Source organism: Ranitomeya variabilis, chromosome 2 (assembly GCF_051348905.1).
Source record: "Ranitomeya variabilis isolate aRanVar5 chromosome 2, aRanVar5.hap1, whole genome shotgun sequence".
NCBI classification, from domain to species: Eukaryota; Metazoa; Chordata; class Amphibia; order Anura; family Dendrobatidae; genus Ranitomeya; species Ranitomeya variabilis.
The window spans coordinates 894,426,737-894,444,721 of record NC_135233.1 but is presented as its reverse complement, the minus strand read 5'-3'; the positions used below and the strand labels follow the sequence as shown (position 1 = coordinate 894,444,721).

Here is a 17,985-nt window from a genome sequence, read left to right as displayed (position 1 = left end):
CATACAGTACAAGAAGGAGACGGCTCTGCCTCCTAGAGAGGAATGTACTAACCACCACGGGACCACACCGCCATCATACAGTACAGGAAGGAGACGGCTCTGCCTCCTAGAGAGGAGTGTACTAACCACCACAGGACCACACCGCCATCATACAGTACAGGAAGCAGACGGCTCTGCCTCCTAGAGAGGAGTGTACTAACCACCATAGGACCACACCGCCATCATACAGTACAGGAAGGAGACAGCTCTGCCTCCTAGAGAGGAGTGTACTAACCACCACAGGACCACACCGCCATCATACAGTACAAGAAGCAGACGGCTCTGCCTCCTAGAGAGGAGTGTACTAACCACCATCATACAGTACAGGAAGGAGACAGCTCTGCCTCCTAGAGAGGAGTACTAACCACCATAGGACCACACCGCCATCATACAGTACAGGAAGGAGACGGCTCTGCCTCCTAGAGAGGAGTGTACTAACCACCATAGGACCACATCGCCATCATACAGTACAGGAAGGAGACGGCTCTGCCTCCTAGAGAGGAATGTACTAACCACCACAGGACCACACCGCCATCATACAGTACAAGAAGGAGATGGCTCTGCCTCCTAGAGAGGAATGTACTAACCACCACAGGACCACACCGCCATCATACAGTACAGGAAGGAGATGGCTCTGCCTCCTAGAGAGGAATGTACTAACCACCACAGGACCACACCGCCATCATACAGTACAAGAAGGAGATGGCTCTGCCTCCTAGAGAGGAGTGTACTAACCACCACAGGACCACACCGCCATCATACAGTACAGGAAGGAGATGGCTCTGCCTCCTAGAGAGGAGTGTACTAACCACCACAGTACCACACCGCCATCATACAGTACAGGAAGGAGACGGCTCTGCCTCCTAGAGAGGAGTGTACTAACCACCATAGGACCACACCGCCATCATACAGTACAGGAAGGAGACGGCTCTGCCTTCTAATACAAATCAATATAACAAACAACATTATACAACTTTGTGAAGATGCTGGAGAAAGCAGGTACAAAGTGTCAATAACAGTAATGAGTGCCGTATATTGACGTGACATCTCTGCACAAAAAAAAAAAAAAAAAAAAAAAGAGCAAATGCTCCACAGTCAAAGCCAGGTTTAGGTTTTCAACTGCACATGGATTCAAAGATTTTACTTTTGGAGAATTGTCCTCCGATGTGAGGAAACAAAAGTGGAACTGAGCAGCCATAATCAACACTTATGTCTGAAGGAAAAAGGATGAGACTTACAAGCCAAAGCACACCACCCCATCTGTGAAGAACAGGCTGTGGTATCATTATAATGTGGGGCAACTCTGCAGGACGGACTGGTGAACGTCACACGGATGGCATTAGAAGAAACGGTGTGGGGATATTGAAGGAACATCTCAAGACATCCCCCAGGAAATTACAGATTTAGCACAACTGGGTGCCCAACCACACTTCTAAAGTTGTGACAAAATGGCTCAAGGACAACAATGTGAAGATAACCGAGTGGCCATCACAAACCATTGACCTCTATGCTTGAGTGAGAATGGTCAGGAGGAACGGGCCAGAACATTATTGTGAAGCATGGTGAAAGCTGCCCGAAATGCTTGGTAGCACAACCAATGTAAAGGCAGTTACCATATGTACGCAAACTTCTGAGTTGCAGGGAAAGTGAGGAAAGAAATAAAAGCTGAAATAAACATTGCCTTTAGTATTACGCCTTATTCAGATGTCTTTTTCACGTACCAAAAAAAAAAAAAATGGTAGCGGCGTCAAGTGTTTTGGATCAGTGAGTGTGTCATCAGCTATTTTTACATTTTGGAGGAATAAATTAAAAGCTTTTCCTATCCTTTACGCCTCATTCACACATTAGTATTTTTGCATGGTAAAGCCCAGAGTGGAAAGACTGACCCCTGTTCTGTGTTTTGGACATGTGAACAGCACCTTAGACTATAATGAGAACATGTCGCATCCGTGAATATCACATCTAGAACACGGACGTGTGAATTAGGCATTTTTCGGATCCAGGAGTGGAAATGTGGAGTAGGGATAAAGGTCGGGCTCTGTGCACTATAAGCTATGATGAATGGCTATGGTGTAGGAAAACTTAGGATTTCAACTGCGGGTAAAGGGCACTTGGTATCTGCCAGGTGATGCAGCCTACGGATACATTTAGGCAATTTGCACTCCGCCTCCCCAGAACATATGCTAATTATAATAGAAAGAAGCTTCACCCCCCCCCCCCCATCTTTAATTTCTTCCCTTAAAAAGGAAGCATTTCACTAGATATATTGCTCTTTTGTTTCTGGTAGAGGCGAGGAGCAACATCAGAAAATCCTGGTGTCCAGGTAGATTCCCATGAATAGTGCTGCATCTATTGTGGTTTCCTCCAGACGAGTGGTGCCAGATTGCCTGGTGGCCGCTCAGCTTCCTCCCGCCATGGGAAGAACGAACACTTGGCCAAGAGGAACAGACAGGTTTATGGTGATGTCAGTGGGGCTGACCTGTATCTGTCTATGGCTAGCTGTACACAGCACAATGGCCCTTGCTGATAAGGCGGCCATCGAGATAAGGGCATTATGAATCTGGCACCGGTGAAAAGATTAGCATTATGGCACTGACACTTTGTGCTGCGATGACCCTCCCTGGCATTAACATTGGCTCCTCACTGGTAAAATATATCATTACAGGTCTTCTCACTTTTCAGGCCCACAATGTGGGCCATACAGAAAACATACCTCTAACTTGCAGCACGATGAGATGCTGACAGTGCGCTCTATTTATACTGTGTGCCCAATAACTTGGACAAGGATGGCAACGCAATGTTCGGACTGGCCGTCGGCTCTCTTGACCCAAGCGTCGCAGCTGCATAGACATACATGCTGTCCCATTCGGGTCAGGAGAGCCGACTGCCAGTGCCATCCTCGTCCAAGTTATTGGCCGTCGGACTTTTCCCTACTTCACAGCGAAACACTCACATTCAGTGTCATAATACACATTGGCCATTCATGTTATACATGGACAGGACTGATCAGTAAAAACTGTTGAATGGAGCCCAATGGATACATCGAGGTATATAGAACTTTTTCCAGCATTTACACCCAATGTAGGGCTGAAAGTCTGCACAGAGGCCAACATCCACATAAATGCCAGGACCTAAGGCTTCCCAGAGAGGCACACTGACTCTGCCAGCTGGTCTTCTGCCTCAGTGCATCATGGTGCCATCTCTTCCTTAAGTAACGCACCCATTCACTTAATAAAAAAGAAAATTGACCAAGAGACCAGATCCAGCTGGGGGTCATGTGCCAATGTAGAGTCATTTGGGTTGTGGAGTAGGGCCTCTATGGGCATGCTGCCGCCCTCTACACTGGAAGCTGCCACACTCAGTGTCCGGACAAGTTTCCATCATTGCCATAATAGGGTGTAGAGTGGCTCTTCTGTGGGATCAGACCAGGTTTGCTAGCCCACACGGGCCTCAATAAGCCCATGACCATGTCCCCACCTCTCCATCAGACTACCCTTCATAGCAATAACCACTAATCTGGAAACACCCCACAGACCCCATCTTTTTGGAGTTGTTGTGGTGTAGCTATTACAATCTGGCCCTTGTCAGATGTTCGGAGTGTTACGCTTGCCCACTTTTTCTGCTTCCACACATCAACATTAAGAAGGGAATGCTCACTTGCTGCCCAATATGTCCCACCCCTAGAAGCCATGGTCCTGAGAGCACAAGGATGCAAGAGAGCAACCGCATAGTGCATTATAGGTGAAAAACATGGACGCCCGAACGAGAGGCCTGAGGGTCTTATACTGCCCCAGCCCCGTTATATTTTCTACCAGTCTGAGCCCTTTTAGGCAGGGGTCACACTTGCAAATGTGATGCGAGAAAAACTCGCGCATCAATACCCAGCACTGCCGCCGGCACTCAGGACCCACTAGTGCGGCTGCATAGAAATACGTACAGCTTCACAGTGCCGGGTACTGATGTGCGAGTTTCTCAGACCCCGGCCTAAGAAACACCTTAGTTCCCCCACTAGCAATGGCAGACTTGCATTACATAAGCCCCAGGCAGGTTCTACCATAACGCCCGGCCGCGCTCTTTGGGTCTGACAGTAACATTTCCTTTGCGGATTAATATGTCTATTTTTTGTGTGAAGGTTTTAATCCACCAGTGGGGCAGAGTCCAGGACGGCACCCGAGGCATAAGGGGCTGATTAACGTTTGTCAATACAAAGGGGGCCGACTTCTCACCAATCGTAGAGCAGAGGACCCCTGGTAAGTCACATTTACACACTTGACATTTTCATGCCGGTTCTAAAGAAAAGGAATGGGCACATATTAGTGCTGCCCAATAGTCACTACTGAAGTATACATTATAATGGAGGTGTACAGGACACCAGTCTCCATGAATCGCCCACCGTGCCAGCACATCCATTACCGCACGGTATGACGGATCACCATGGATGGCGCTGGGCACTTAGGGACTCGTCAGACACCAAGAATAATGGGAATCAACGGGCAGTAAACTACACGCTGACCGTCAGCACTGAAGTCACCGGGGCATTAACGGGAACCTGACTGCTTGTTAGGAGCCAATAAAGCAGAAGTATGGGGGCATCGTTCCAGAAATCCCACACATTGAGCTCGTCCTGACCACAGCGGCCAATCCCAGGAAGCAGGAGTCCTCCTGACAGCCCCCCAGGCCTGCACGAAGCGGCAGGAGTGCGACCCCCGGGGAACAACACAGCAATGGGTGCAACCCCCCCCCCCCCAGGGTACAACATGGCAGGGGTGACCCCCAGGGAATGGCACGGCCCCCCAGAGTACAAAGCAGCAATGGGTGCAACCCCCCAAGGCATGACACTGCCCCCCAGGATACAACACGGCAGGGGTGCGACCCCCCGGGCATGACACTGCCCCCCAGGCAGGATGTGGTGCACCCCAATACGGGGCCGCTGCACCTCCTACCTGGGCACAGACGGGATCTGGTAATGGAGGGCGACAGAGGGAAGAGCGAAAGCAGAAGGGACAGAAAAAAGAGGCGATAGAAAATGTGAGGGAGGAGAATGAGGAAGTCCCATGGCGAGGAGGATGGTGGCGGTGGTGATGGGCGCTGACGGCGGGGTGTGGGGGAATCGGTGCGGGGTGAGGACGGGGGATGGCGGAGCGGGAGGCGGATGAGGCTCTGTACAATGATGGAGGATGACACCGCAGGCGGCCGCCCGCTCCTCCGCTACTCACATGCCCCGCGGCCTCCGCCTCGGTGATCCTGGCTCCCCGCCGCCTCTTCAGCCCGGGATCCCGTTAGAAGGAGCGGCCTCCAGCAGCCTGTATCACACGGCCCAGAGATCCGCCACACCCAGGCCCGCAGCACACACACCAAGTACAGGGGGGTGCCACGCCAGAAACCGGCACGAAGCCAACAGCCCGGCAGTGTGCGCGGCTCCGAGCCCTCCCCGGCCTGCCACCGTGTGCACCGCGCGTCCTCTCCCTCCGCTATAGTGCTCCGGTACCGCGCCTTCACAGGCGAAGCGACAGCCAGGCTTCTTATAACCCCCCTAAAAACAAATAGTATGATCCGGGGAGAGCGCACGGACGCTACCAAGTAACGCAAAGCGGAGGGGAAATGACAGCACTGAACACTCGCTTCCTTTTTATAATCCTATTGCCCTGCCAACAGTGAAATACAAATGTCACCAACAGGAAGAGAAGCCTTCTCCGGTGAGGGGTGACGTGTAGAGCCGGTGTCCGCGGAGGGTTACACACACTATACATCCAGATACACACTATACATACAGATACATACTATACATCCAGATACACACTATACATACAGATACACACTATACTGTGTTCCAAATTATTATGCACAAAGTTTATGAGTGATAAGGTTAGAATTTTTTTGTTTGTCATTTAAACTCATTGATGGTGATGTGTGTCAGGGCTCTTTATATCACTGAAAGCAATTGCAGATACCTGTGCACATTAGTTTGGCAGGTGTGTCCAAATAAAGGCAAGACTACTTAAGAAGGCTGTTCCCCATTATTAAGCAGCCTACATTTTTGGCCAAAATGGGAAAGAAAAAGGATGTGTCGGCTGCTGAGAAGCAACAAATTGTGGAGTATTTAGGTCAAGGCATGACTACAATCAACATTGCCAAGACACTTCATCGTGATCATCGCACCATCAAGAAGTATGTAGCTGATTCCCAGCACACACGTGTGCGTGCTGATAAGGAAAAATTGAGGACTCTTTCCAACAGGCAATTGTGTAAGGTTAAAAGAGCAGCTGCCAAAATGCCTTGTCATAGCAGCAGACAAGTTTTTGAAGCTGCTGGTGCCTCCAAAGTCCCCAGAACAACAAGATGCAGGGTCCTTCAGAGGTTTGCAGCTGTGCGTAAGCCATCCTGTCGACCACCTCTATCCACTGCACACAAGCAGAAACGGCTCCACTCGGCCAAACAATACATGAAGACTGACTTCCAAACCGTTTTGTTCACCGATGAGTGCCGTGCAACGCTCGATGGTCCAGATGGATGGAGTGGAGGATGGCTGGTTGATGGACACCCCATGAAAACACGGCTAAGGCGCCAACAAGGAGGAGGTGGAGTAATGTTTTGGGCTGGAATCATGGGAGAGAGATTGTCAGCCCCTTTATGATCCCTGAAGGGGTAAAGATGAACGCCATAATCTATGTGGAGTTTGTAAAACAACACTTCCTGCCATAGTTCAAGAGGAAGAACCGTGCTTTCCGCAGCAAGATCATTTTCATGCATGATAATGCACCGTCTCATGCTGCAAAAAACACATCTGCATCTCTGGCTGCTATGGGCATAAAAGAGGACAAACTTATGGTGTGGCCACCATCTTCCCCTGACCTCAACCCCATCGAGAACCTCTGGAGCATCATCAAAAGGAGTGTCTATGATGGCGGGAGGCAGTTCACATCTAAGTAACAGCTCTGGGAGGGTATTCTGTCCACATGCAAAACAATTGAAGCAGAAACCATCCAAAAACTGACAAATTCAATGGACGAGAGAGTTCAGAAGCTTCTTTCGAACAAGGGGTCCTATGTGCAAATGTAACATCACCTAGAATAAAGTTTTCACTTGAAAACTGATTTCATTTTGTAATAAGCTGATAATGCTTATAACTTCACAACTGACCATTTTTTTGTTCAAAATAAAATAAAGGTTGAAAACTCTGCTGTGCATAATAATTTGGAACATACATTTTGAGTGTTTATTTTTTTTTTAAAGATACTGTTTTCATAGGCAGTTTGTTCCAAAACATTGCAATTATACTAGAATAGTAGATGACTGGAAAATAACAATGACTGCAATTCAGATAGGTAATTTAGAGAAAATATGAGGAAATATTATTTGCACAATAATTTGGAACACAGTGTATACATACATATACACACTATACATACATATACATACACTAGCTGTACTACCCGGCTTCGCCCGGGTTAATGACTGCTGTTAGCAAAATAGAATGTGTTAACAAAAATTTATTCTGCACACAAAAACCACAAAACAAATAGAAATGTAATTATTAAAAGGCAAAAACTAAGCTAATAGAAGAATTTCACAACATATATTAGCTTTGTTATACTGAGAATGTCTTTGTTGCCTATATTAACCAATCAGAGCTCAGATTAATTAACTGTAGCAAAATAGAAGCTGAGCTGTGATTGGTTGCTATTGGCAGCCAGATAAATCCCCAGCCAACAGGAAGCCCTCCCCCCTGGCAGTATATACAGGTCCTTCTCAAAAAATTAGCATATAGTGTTAAATTTCATTATTTACCATAATGTAATGATTACAATTAAACTTTCATATATTATAGATTCATTATCCACCAACTGAAATTTGTCAGGTCTTTTATTGTTTTAATACTGATGATTTTGGCATACAACTCCTGATAACCCAAAAAACCTGTCTCAATAAATTAGCATATCAAGAAAAGGTTCTCTAAACGACCTATTACCCTAATCTTCTGAATCAACTAATTAACTCTAAACACATGCAAAAGATACCTGAGGCTTTTAAAAACTCCCTGCCTGGTTCATTACTCAAAACCCCCATCATGGGTAAGACTAGCGACCTGACAGATGTCAAGAAGGCCATCATTGACACCCTCAAGCAAGAGGGTAAGACCCAGAAAGAAATTTCTCAACAAATAGGCTGTTCCCAGAGTGCTGTATCAAGGCACCTCAATGGTAAGTCTGTTGGAAGGAAACAATGTGGCAGAAAACGCTGTACAACGAGAAGAGGTGACCGGACCCTGAGGAAGATTGTGGAGAAGGACCGATTCCAGACCTTGGGGAACCTGAGGAAGCAGTGGACTGAGTCTGGTGTGGAAACATCCAGAGCCACCGTGCACAGGCGTGTGCAGGAAATGGGCTACAGGTGCCGCATTCCCCAGGTAAAGCCACTTTTGAACCAGTCCCAAGTGGTCCCAAGTACTTTTTTCTGATGAAAGCAAATTTTGCATGTCATTCGGAAATCAAGGTGCCAGAGTCTGGAGGAAGACTGGGGAGAAGGAAATGCCAAAATGCCTGAAGTCCAGAGTCAAGTACCCACAGTCAGTGATGGTGTGGGGTGCCATGTCAGCTGCTGGTGTTGGTCCACTGTGTTTCATCAAGGGCAGGGTCAATGCAGCTAGCTATCAGGAGATTTTGGAGCACTTCATGCTTCCATCGGCTGAAATGCTTTATGGAGATGAAGATTTCATTTTTCAGCACGACCTGGCACCTGCTCACAGTGCCAAAACCACTGGTAAATGGTTTACTGACCATGGTATTACTGTGCTCAATTGGCCTGCCAACTCTCCTGACCTGAACCCCATAGAGAATCTGTGGGATATTGTGAAGAGAAAGTTGAGAGATGCAAGACCCAACACTCTGGATGAGCTTAAGGCCGCTATTGAAGCATCCTGGGCCTCCATAACATCTCAGCAGTGTCACAGGCTGATTGCCTCCATGCCACGCCGCATTGAAGCAGTCATTTCTGCCAAAGGATTCCCGACCAAGTATTGAGTGCATAACTGAACATTATTATTTGATGGTTTTTTTGTTTGTTATTAAAAAACACTTTTATTTGATTGGACGGGTGAAATATGCTAATTTATTGAGACAGGTTTTTTGGGTTATCAGGAGTTGTATGCCAAAATCATCAGTATTAAAACAATAAAAGACCTGACAAATTTCAGTTGGTGGATAATGAATCTATAATATATGAAAGTTTAATTGTAATCATTACATTATGGTAAATAATGAAATTTAACACTATATGCTAATTTTTTGAGAAGGACCTGTATTAGCTCACACATACACATAATAGACAGGTCATGTGACTGACAGCTGCCGGATTCCTATATGGTACATTTGTTGCTCTTGTAGTTTGTCTGCTTATTAATCAGATTTTTATTTTTGAAGGACAATACCAGACTTGTGTGTGTTTTAGGGCGAGTTTCATGTGTCAAGTTGTGTGTGTTGAGTTGCGTGTGGCGACATGCATGTAGCGACTTTTGTGAGATGATTTTTGTGTGGAGACATGCGTGTAGCAACATTTTGTGTGTCGAGTTGCATGTGACAGGTTAGTGTAGCAAGTTGTGTGCAGCAAGATTTGAGCATGGCGAGTTTTGCGCGTGACGAGTTTTATGTGTGGTGCGTTTTGAGTATGTGCAAGTTTTGTGTGAGGCAACTTTTGCATGTGGTGCAACTTTTGTGCATGTGGCAATTTTTATGTGTGTGCAAGTTTTGCATGAGGTGAGTTTTCCATGAGGTGAGTTTTGCACGTGTGGCGAGTTTTGCGTGAGCCTAGTTTTGCATATGGCGAGTTTTGCATGTAGCGAGTTTTGCGCGTGGCGAGTTTTGAGTGGTGACTTTTGTGTTTCGACTTTTATGTGGCGAGGTTGGTGTATGTGTGGTGAAATGTGCGCTGAGGGTGGTATATGTGTTCAAGCACGTGGTAGTGTGTGGCACATTTTGTGTGTGTGTTCATATCCTCGTGTGTGGTGAGTATCCCATGTCGGGGCCCCACCTTAGCAACTGTACGGTATATACTCTTTGGCGCCATTGCTCTCATTCTTTAAGTCCCCATTGTTCACATCTGGCAGCTGTCAATTTTCCTCCAACACTTTTCCCTTCACTTTTTCCCCATTATGTAGATAGGGGCAAAATTGTTTGGTGAATTGGAACGCGCGGGGTTAAAATTTCACCTCACAACATAGCCTATGACGCTCTCGGGGTCCAGACGTGTGACTGTGCAAAATTTTGTGGCTGTAGATGCGACGGTGCAGATGCCAATCCTGGACATACATACATACATACACACATTCAGCTTTATATATTAGATATACCTGTATGTAATCTCCTGTATATAGTATATACCTGTGTGTCATCTCACCTATATATAGTATATATCTGTGTGTCATCTCCTCCTGTATATAGTATATACCTGTATGTCATCTCTTATACATAGCATATACCTGTATGTCATCTCCTCCTGTATATACTATATACCTGTAGGTAATCTGTTCCTGTATATAGTATATACCTGTGTGTCATCTCCTCCTGTATATAGTATATACCTGTATGTCATCTCCTCCTGTATGTAGTATGTACCTGTATGTCATCTCCTCTATATAGTATATACCTGTGTGTCATCTCTCCTGTATATAGTATATACCTGTGTGTCATCTCCCCTGTAAATAGTATATACCTGTGTGTCATCTCCTCCTGTATATACTTTATACCTGTGTGTCATCTCTCCTGTATATAGTATATGCCTGTGTGTTATCTCCCCTGTATATAGTATATACCTGTGTGCCATCTCTCCTGTATATAGTATATATCTGTGTGTCATCTCCTCCTGTATATAGTATATACCTGTGTGTCATCTCCTCCTGTATATAGTATATACCTGTATGTCATCTCCTCCTGTATATAGTATATATCTGTATGTCATCTCCTGTATTAGACCTCGTTCACACGTTATTTGGTCAGTATTTTTACCTCAGTATTTGTAAGCTAAATTGGCAGCCTGATAAATCCTCAGCCTACAGGAAGCCCACCCCCTGGCAGTATATATTAGCTCACACATACACATAATAGACTGGTCATGTGACTGACAGCTGCCGGATTCCTATATGGTACATTTGTTGCTCTTGTAGTTTGTCTGCTTATTAATCAGATTTTTATTTTTGAAGGATAATACCAGACTTGTGTGTGTTTTAGGGCGAGTTTCGTGTGTCAAGTTGTGTGTGTTGAGTTGCGTGTGGCGACATGCATGTAGCGACTTTTGGGAGATGAGTTTTGTGTGGCGACATGCGTGTAGCAACTTTTTGTGTGTCGAGTTGCATGTGACAGGTTAGTGTAGCAAGTTGTGTGCAGCAAGTTTTGCGCATGGCGAGTTTTGCGCATGGCGAGTTTTATGTGTGGTGCCTTTTGAGTATGTGCAAGTTTTGTGTGAGGCAACTTTTGCATGTGTTGCAACTTTTGTGCATGTGGCAATTTTTCCGCGTGTGCAAGTTTTGCGTGTGGCGAGTTTTCCATGTGGCGAGTTTTGCACGTGTGGCGAGTTTTGCATGTGGAGAGTTTTGCGCGTGGCGAGTTTTGAGCGGCGACTTTTGTGTTTCGACTTTGATGTGGCGAGGTTGGTGTATGTGTGGTGAAATGTGTGCTGAGGGTGGTATATGTGTTCGAGCACGTGATAGTGTGTGGCGCATTTTGTGTGTGTGTTCATATCCCCGTGGTGGTGTGGTGATTATCCCATGTTGGGGCCCCACCTTAGCAACTGTACAGTATATACTCTTTGGCGCCATTGCTGTCATTCTTTAAGTCCCCCTTGTTCACATCTGGCAGCTGTTAATTTGCCTCCAACACTTTTCCTTTTTTCCCCATTATGTAGATAGGGGCAAAATTGTTTGGTGAATTGGAAAGCGCGGGGTTAAAATTTCACCTCACAACATAGCCTATGACGCTCTCAGGGTCCAGACGTGTGACTGTGCAAAATTTTGTGCCTGTAGCTGCGACGGTTCAGATGCCAATCCCGGACATACATACATACATACACACATACACACATTCAGCTTTATATATTAGATATACACACTATACATACATATACACACTTATATACACACTATACACACACATATACACACTATACATACATATACACACTATACATACATATACACACTATACATACATATACACATATATACACACTATACACACACATATACACACTATACATACATATACACACTATACATACATATACACATATATACACACTATACACATATATACACACTATACATACATATACACACTATACATACATATACACACTATACATACATATACACACATATATACACACTATACATACATATACACACTATACATACATATACATACATATACACACTATACATACAAGATTCAAAGAAGCTTTATTGGCAGGACCAAATGCACATCAGTTTTGCCAAAGCAAGTGTATAAAGGCAATAGGGATAGGGACTGTGGGGATGTTGGGTAGGAGCTGTAGGGGAGGTGGATGGGGGCAGATCCATTGTGGGGGCTATAGTCCATGGCATAGGGAAGGTGGATGGGGGCAGATCCAGGGTGGGGCTATAGTCCATGGCATAGGGGAGGTGGATGGGGGCAGATCCAGGGTGGGGGCTATAGTCCATGGCATAGGGGAGGTGGATGGGGGCAGATCCATTGTGGGGGCTATAGTCCATGGCATCATAGTTCTCTTTCCCGCAGTCTATGACATTCGCTCACATACCGCGCTGCTATCTCCACTGCTCTCTCTTCTTCTCCCAGCAGGATATATGTCTTCTCTTCCTCCTTCATGGTGATGAAGTCCGGGAAGAGATGTGAGAGTCTCCTTAAGTGAGTGTCCCTCACTGCTGAGTATTTGGAGCAGTGTAGCAGGAAGTGGGTTTCGTCCTCTATGGCCTCCTGATCACAGTGTTGGCACAGTCTTTCCTCCCTGGGCTTGTAGTTCTGCCTGTGTCAGCCACATTCGATGGCCAGACTGTGGGCACTGAGTCTATATCGGCTCAGGATCTTGCGATCTCTGGGGTCCGGAAGTTTCTCCAGATATGGGGCCAGTCTGTATTCTCTCTGTAGACTCCGGTACGTGTTCAGTTTCTGTGAGCTGTTGATATCATTCTTCCAGTCACTGACATACTTCTCCTGGCCTTCGTCTGCCATCTTCCTGATTCCGGCTTTTGTCAGGTTGTTGTGATTGGTGTTCTGGTCCGGTTGGGTTAGGCTGGGCTGTTCCGAGGGTTCTGGTTTTTCTGTTTCACCTACATGTATCAGGGCTTCATGGTGATGGGAGCTTGGATTGCTCCTATGCAGGTGAGCCCGGAATGACAGCGCCCTCTTTAGAACTGTTTGGTGCAGAGGGAATCTGCCCAGCTCGGCCCGACAAGCACTGTTGGAGGTGCTCCGATGGACCTGGAGAAGGTGCTTGCAGAATTCCAGGTGGAATATTTCAGTTGGACTGGAATCCCACCTTGACCAGTCTGGGTAGGTGTGAGGACCCCAGACTTCGCTGCCATACAGGAGGATTGGGGCGATGATGGAGTTGAAGATTTTTAGCCAGACCCTCACTGGTGGCTTCAGATGGTAGAGTTTCCTTTGGATGGCATAGAAGGTTTTGCAGGCCTTGTCTTTCAGGGTCTCTATGGCTTGTTTGAAGCTCCCTGACCGGTGAATCTCTAGGCCCAGGTAGGTATATTTGTCCGTTCCTGTGAGGTCGCAGTTGTTGAGGACAAATGTTGGGTGCTGGTCTGATCTTCTCTTTCTCCTCTGGAACACCATGGTGTTGGTTTTCTTTAGGTTGACCGGTAGAGCCCAGGTGGTGCTGAATTTCTCTAGGATTTTCAGGTTGTCCTGGAGGCCTTTCTCGGTTGGTGACAGCAGCAGCAGATCATCTGCATACAGCAGGAATTTCACCTGCGTGTCGTGGAGGGTGAGACCTGGTGCTGAGGAGGATTCCAGGGCGGTAGCCAGCTCGTTGATGTAAATGTTGAAGAGTGTTGGACTTAGGCTGCAGCCTTGTCTGACCCCACGGCTCTGCTGGAAATAAGCCGTTCTTCTGCCATTCACACTCACGCTGCAGCGGTTCTCAGTGTAGGAGCTTTTGATGACATCGTAGGTCTTTCCTCCTATTCCGCTCTCCAGCAGTTTCAGGAATAAGCCCGGGTGCCACACTGAATCAAAGGCCTTTTTAAAGTCCACAAAGCAGGCGTATATCTTCCCATTCTTTGTATTGTAGAAGTGTCTCTGAATGAGGCTGTGCAGAGTGTAGATGTGGTCAGTGGTTCGGCATGAACCCTGCTTGGCTCTTGCTGAGGACGTTGTGCTCGGTGAGGAAGGTGAGGATCCTCTTGTTCAGGATACTGTTGAACAGTTTTCCCAGGTTGCTGCTGACACATATGCCTCTGTAGTTGGCTGGGTCATACCTGTCCCCACTCTTGTGGATGGGTGTGATGAGGCCTTGGTTCCATTTACAAGGGAAGTAGCCGGCACTCAGCACAATATTGAAGAGTTTGACCATTGCAGCCTGTATTTCTGGTGGGCTGTACTTCAGCATTTCTGGCGGTATTCCGTCAAGGCCACGGGCTTTTCTACATCTTATGGAGGAGAGTCTCTCGGCTACTTCCTGTAGTGTTATAGGTGTATCCACCGGGTTTTGGAAGTTTTTGATTTTTTCCTCCATTGCTTTTAGTTTCGCCATTATGTTTTCCTGTTCTTGGCTTAGTTCTTCCTTTGGAATGTCTTTATAGAGGTCTCTGAAGTATTGGAGCCAGAGGTTGCCATTTTGGATATGGGTGTTGTTTTTCTTGTTTTTGGTGCCCATGTGGTTCCATAGTTCCCAGAAGGAGTTGTCTTGGAGGGCGTCTTGGAGTTGGTTAAGCTTGGTAGAGATGTAACTCTGCTTCTTCCTCCTGAGGATGGTTTTGTACTGCCTTTGTATGGAATCATAGGCTTCCCTCAGACCCAGATGGTTGGGGTCTCTGTGTTTCTTGTTGGAGGCTGTTCTCAGGGTCTTTCGTACAGCTTTACATTCTCTGTCAAACCAGACATTGACCTGTGTTTCTTTTGGTCTCTTGTAGTTGACTTTTTTAAGGTCGGACAGTCTGGCCATTGCGTAGAATATATTATTGAGGTCCTTTGCGGCTTGGCTCACTCCCTCTGGGTTTGGCTTGTACTCGAGGTTGTAGAAGTGGTGGAGCATCCGCTGTATTTCAGGTCTGCTGGAAGCTTCTTTGTACTTTAGTGCCGACATTTTGGACCATTTATAGGATGAAGGCCGGGTGAAGAGGCCGCTCTGCTGTGGCTTCTGGGTGGATGGTTTCTCTGTAGATTTCATGTACAGAAGAATTTGGCTGTGGTCTGACAGGTGCGTTTGTGGGGTGACTATGAGGGCGCTGACATCTGCCAGGTTCAGATCTGTAATGGCATAGTCTACTACACTCCTCCCTACATGGGAGTTTAGTGTATACCTTCCTAAGGAGTCACCCTTGCTTCGTCCATTAAGGATATGAAGTCCTAAACTTCTACATACGTTCAGGAGCTTTCTGCCACTTTTGTTGACTGTACTGTCATAGCTGTTTCTCTCAGTGTGTACAGGGTCTTGGCCGTCATTCTCTGCTCCAAGTATGTAGGTACTACATGTAGGTACCAAGTATGTATGTATGTGTGTATACATATACACACTTTACATACATATACACACTATACATACCATACATACATATACACACTATACATACATATACACACTATACATACATATACACACTATACATACATATACACACATATATACACACTATACATACATATACACACTATACATACATATACACACACACTATACATACATATACACACTATACATACATATACACACACACTATACATACATATACATACATATACACACATATATACACACTATACATACTATACATACATATACATACTATACATACATATACACACTATACATACATATACACACACACTATATATACATATACACACTATACATACATATACACACACTATACATATACATACATATACACACATATATACACACTATACATACATATACACACTATACATACATATACACATGGTACCGCCATACCTCATACATACCACATACACCGGGGAAAGAAGTAATCACACACTGACGATTTATCCCACCTACAAAGAACGGAGAGCTCTGTAATATTTATCGTGGGTACACCACCTGTGCGAGACCGAATCTAAAAATAAAACATTGTATGATTTTTACATAATTTGCATTTTGTTACATGAAATAAGCATTTGATACAATAGAAAAACAGAACTTAATATTTGATTCAGAAACCTTTGTTTGCAATTACAGAGGTCAGACGCTTCCTGTAGTTCTTGGCCAAGTTTGCACACACTGCAGCAGGGATTTTGGCCCACTCCTCCATACAGATCTTCTCCAGATCTTTCAGGTTTCGGGGCTGTCGCTGGGCAACATAGAGTTTCAGCTCCCTAGAAAGATTTTTGGGTTCAGATCAGGTGACTGGCTAGGCCACTCCAGGACCTTGAAATCCTTACTACTTCATTGCCCTGGCTGTCTGTTTTGGGTCATTGTTATGGAGGAAGACCCAGCCACGACCCAACTTCGATGCTCTTACTGAGGAAGGAAGCAGTTGGCCAAAATCTCGGGATACATTACCCCATCCATCCTTCCTTCCATGCAATGCCCACTTATTTGCTGGCACTTTACACACTTATGGGATATGTGCAATGGGCTTGCAGTAGGGGGCATTGACCCTGGTATTTCTGTTCTTTCCTGGATTGAGTCATGTCACATTATTATTGTTTTCATGTCTATTTTACATATATTCTTTCTAATAAAAACTTTGGCTTTTATATTCACCCGAGTACTCTTCATTCTCCTAAAATGTGCATGTGCCTCCTGTGTAATTCTGCGCCGATTCCTGACTCCTTTCTCAGAATCATCCTTACGCCACGATGAAAGATCCTGCATGGAGCCCCAGACCGAGGAAGATTTACAGTTTCTTCCATTTTCTAATAATTGAGCCAACAGTTGTTGCCTCTCACCAAGCTGCTTGCCTATCGTCCTGTAGCCAATGCCGGCCTTGTGCAGGGCTACAACTTTGTCCATAGTGTCCTTAGACAGCTATTTGGCCATGGTGGAGAGGTTATAGTGTGATTGATTGTGTGGACAGGTGTCGTTTATACAGGTAACGAGTTCATACAGGTGGAATTCGTGCAGGTAATGAGCGCAGAGTAGGAGTGCTTCTTAAAGGAAAACTAAGGGTATGTTTCCACGTTCAGGAAACGCTGCGTTTTTTACGCTGCGTTTTTCCGCAGCGTCAAAAACGCAGCGTCCAGATGTTACAGCATAGTGGAGGGGATTTCATGAAATCCCGACTCCACTATGCGTTAAAAAACGCATGCGTTTTTGCCGCGAAAACGCATGCGCGGTGCGTTTTTTCAAAACGCAGCATGTTGCTACAATGAGCAAAACACGCAGGAACACCGCAGGTGACCTGCCAGTGACCTCAGGTGCAGTTTTGGTCAGGATTTTACCTGCATAAAATCCTGACCAAAGCCTGAAGCAAACCTGAACGTGGACACATACCCTAACAGGTCTGTGGGAGTCAGAATTCTTGCTGGTTGGTAGGTGATCACATACTTTTTTCATGCAATTTAATTATTTAAAAATCAATGTGATTTTCTGGTTTTTATTTTTAGATTCGGCCTCTCATAGTTGAAGTGTACCTATGATAAAAATTACAGATCTCTCCATTCTTTGTAGGTTAAAAAATGTGCAAGATCAGCAGTGTATCAAATACTTATTTTCCCCACTGTATATAAATACACACACACAAGACAGTACTACTATACCATATAT

General features: G+C 45.6%; 1 protein-coding gene across 3 annotated transcripts in view; it reads right to left on the bottom strand.

Moving 5' to 3' along the window:
• Positions 1-17,985, bottom strand: part of GNB4 (G protein subunit beta 4) — a 192,957-nt gene that overhangs the window by 39,661 nt on the left and 135,311 nt on the right. The window contains exon 1 of one of the 3 annotated variants that reach the window (XM_077290470.1): positions 5,256-5,538. The exons of the other annotated variants lie outside the window; for them this stretch is intronic. The gene's annotated coding sequence lies outside the window, so the exon portion shown is untranslated. Of the gene's footprint in view, positions 1-5,255; positions 5,539-17,985 lie in introns of those variants that run through there. 3 annotated transcript variants of the gene reach the window in all.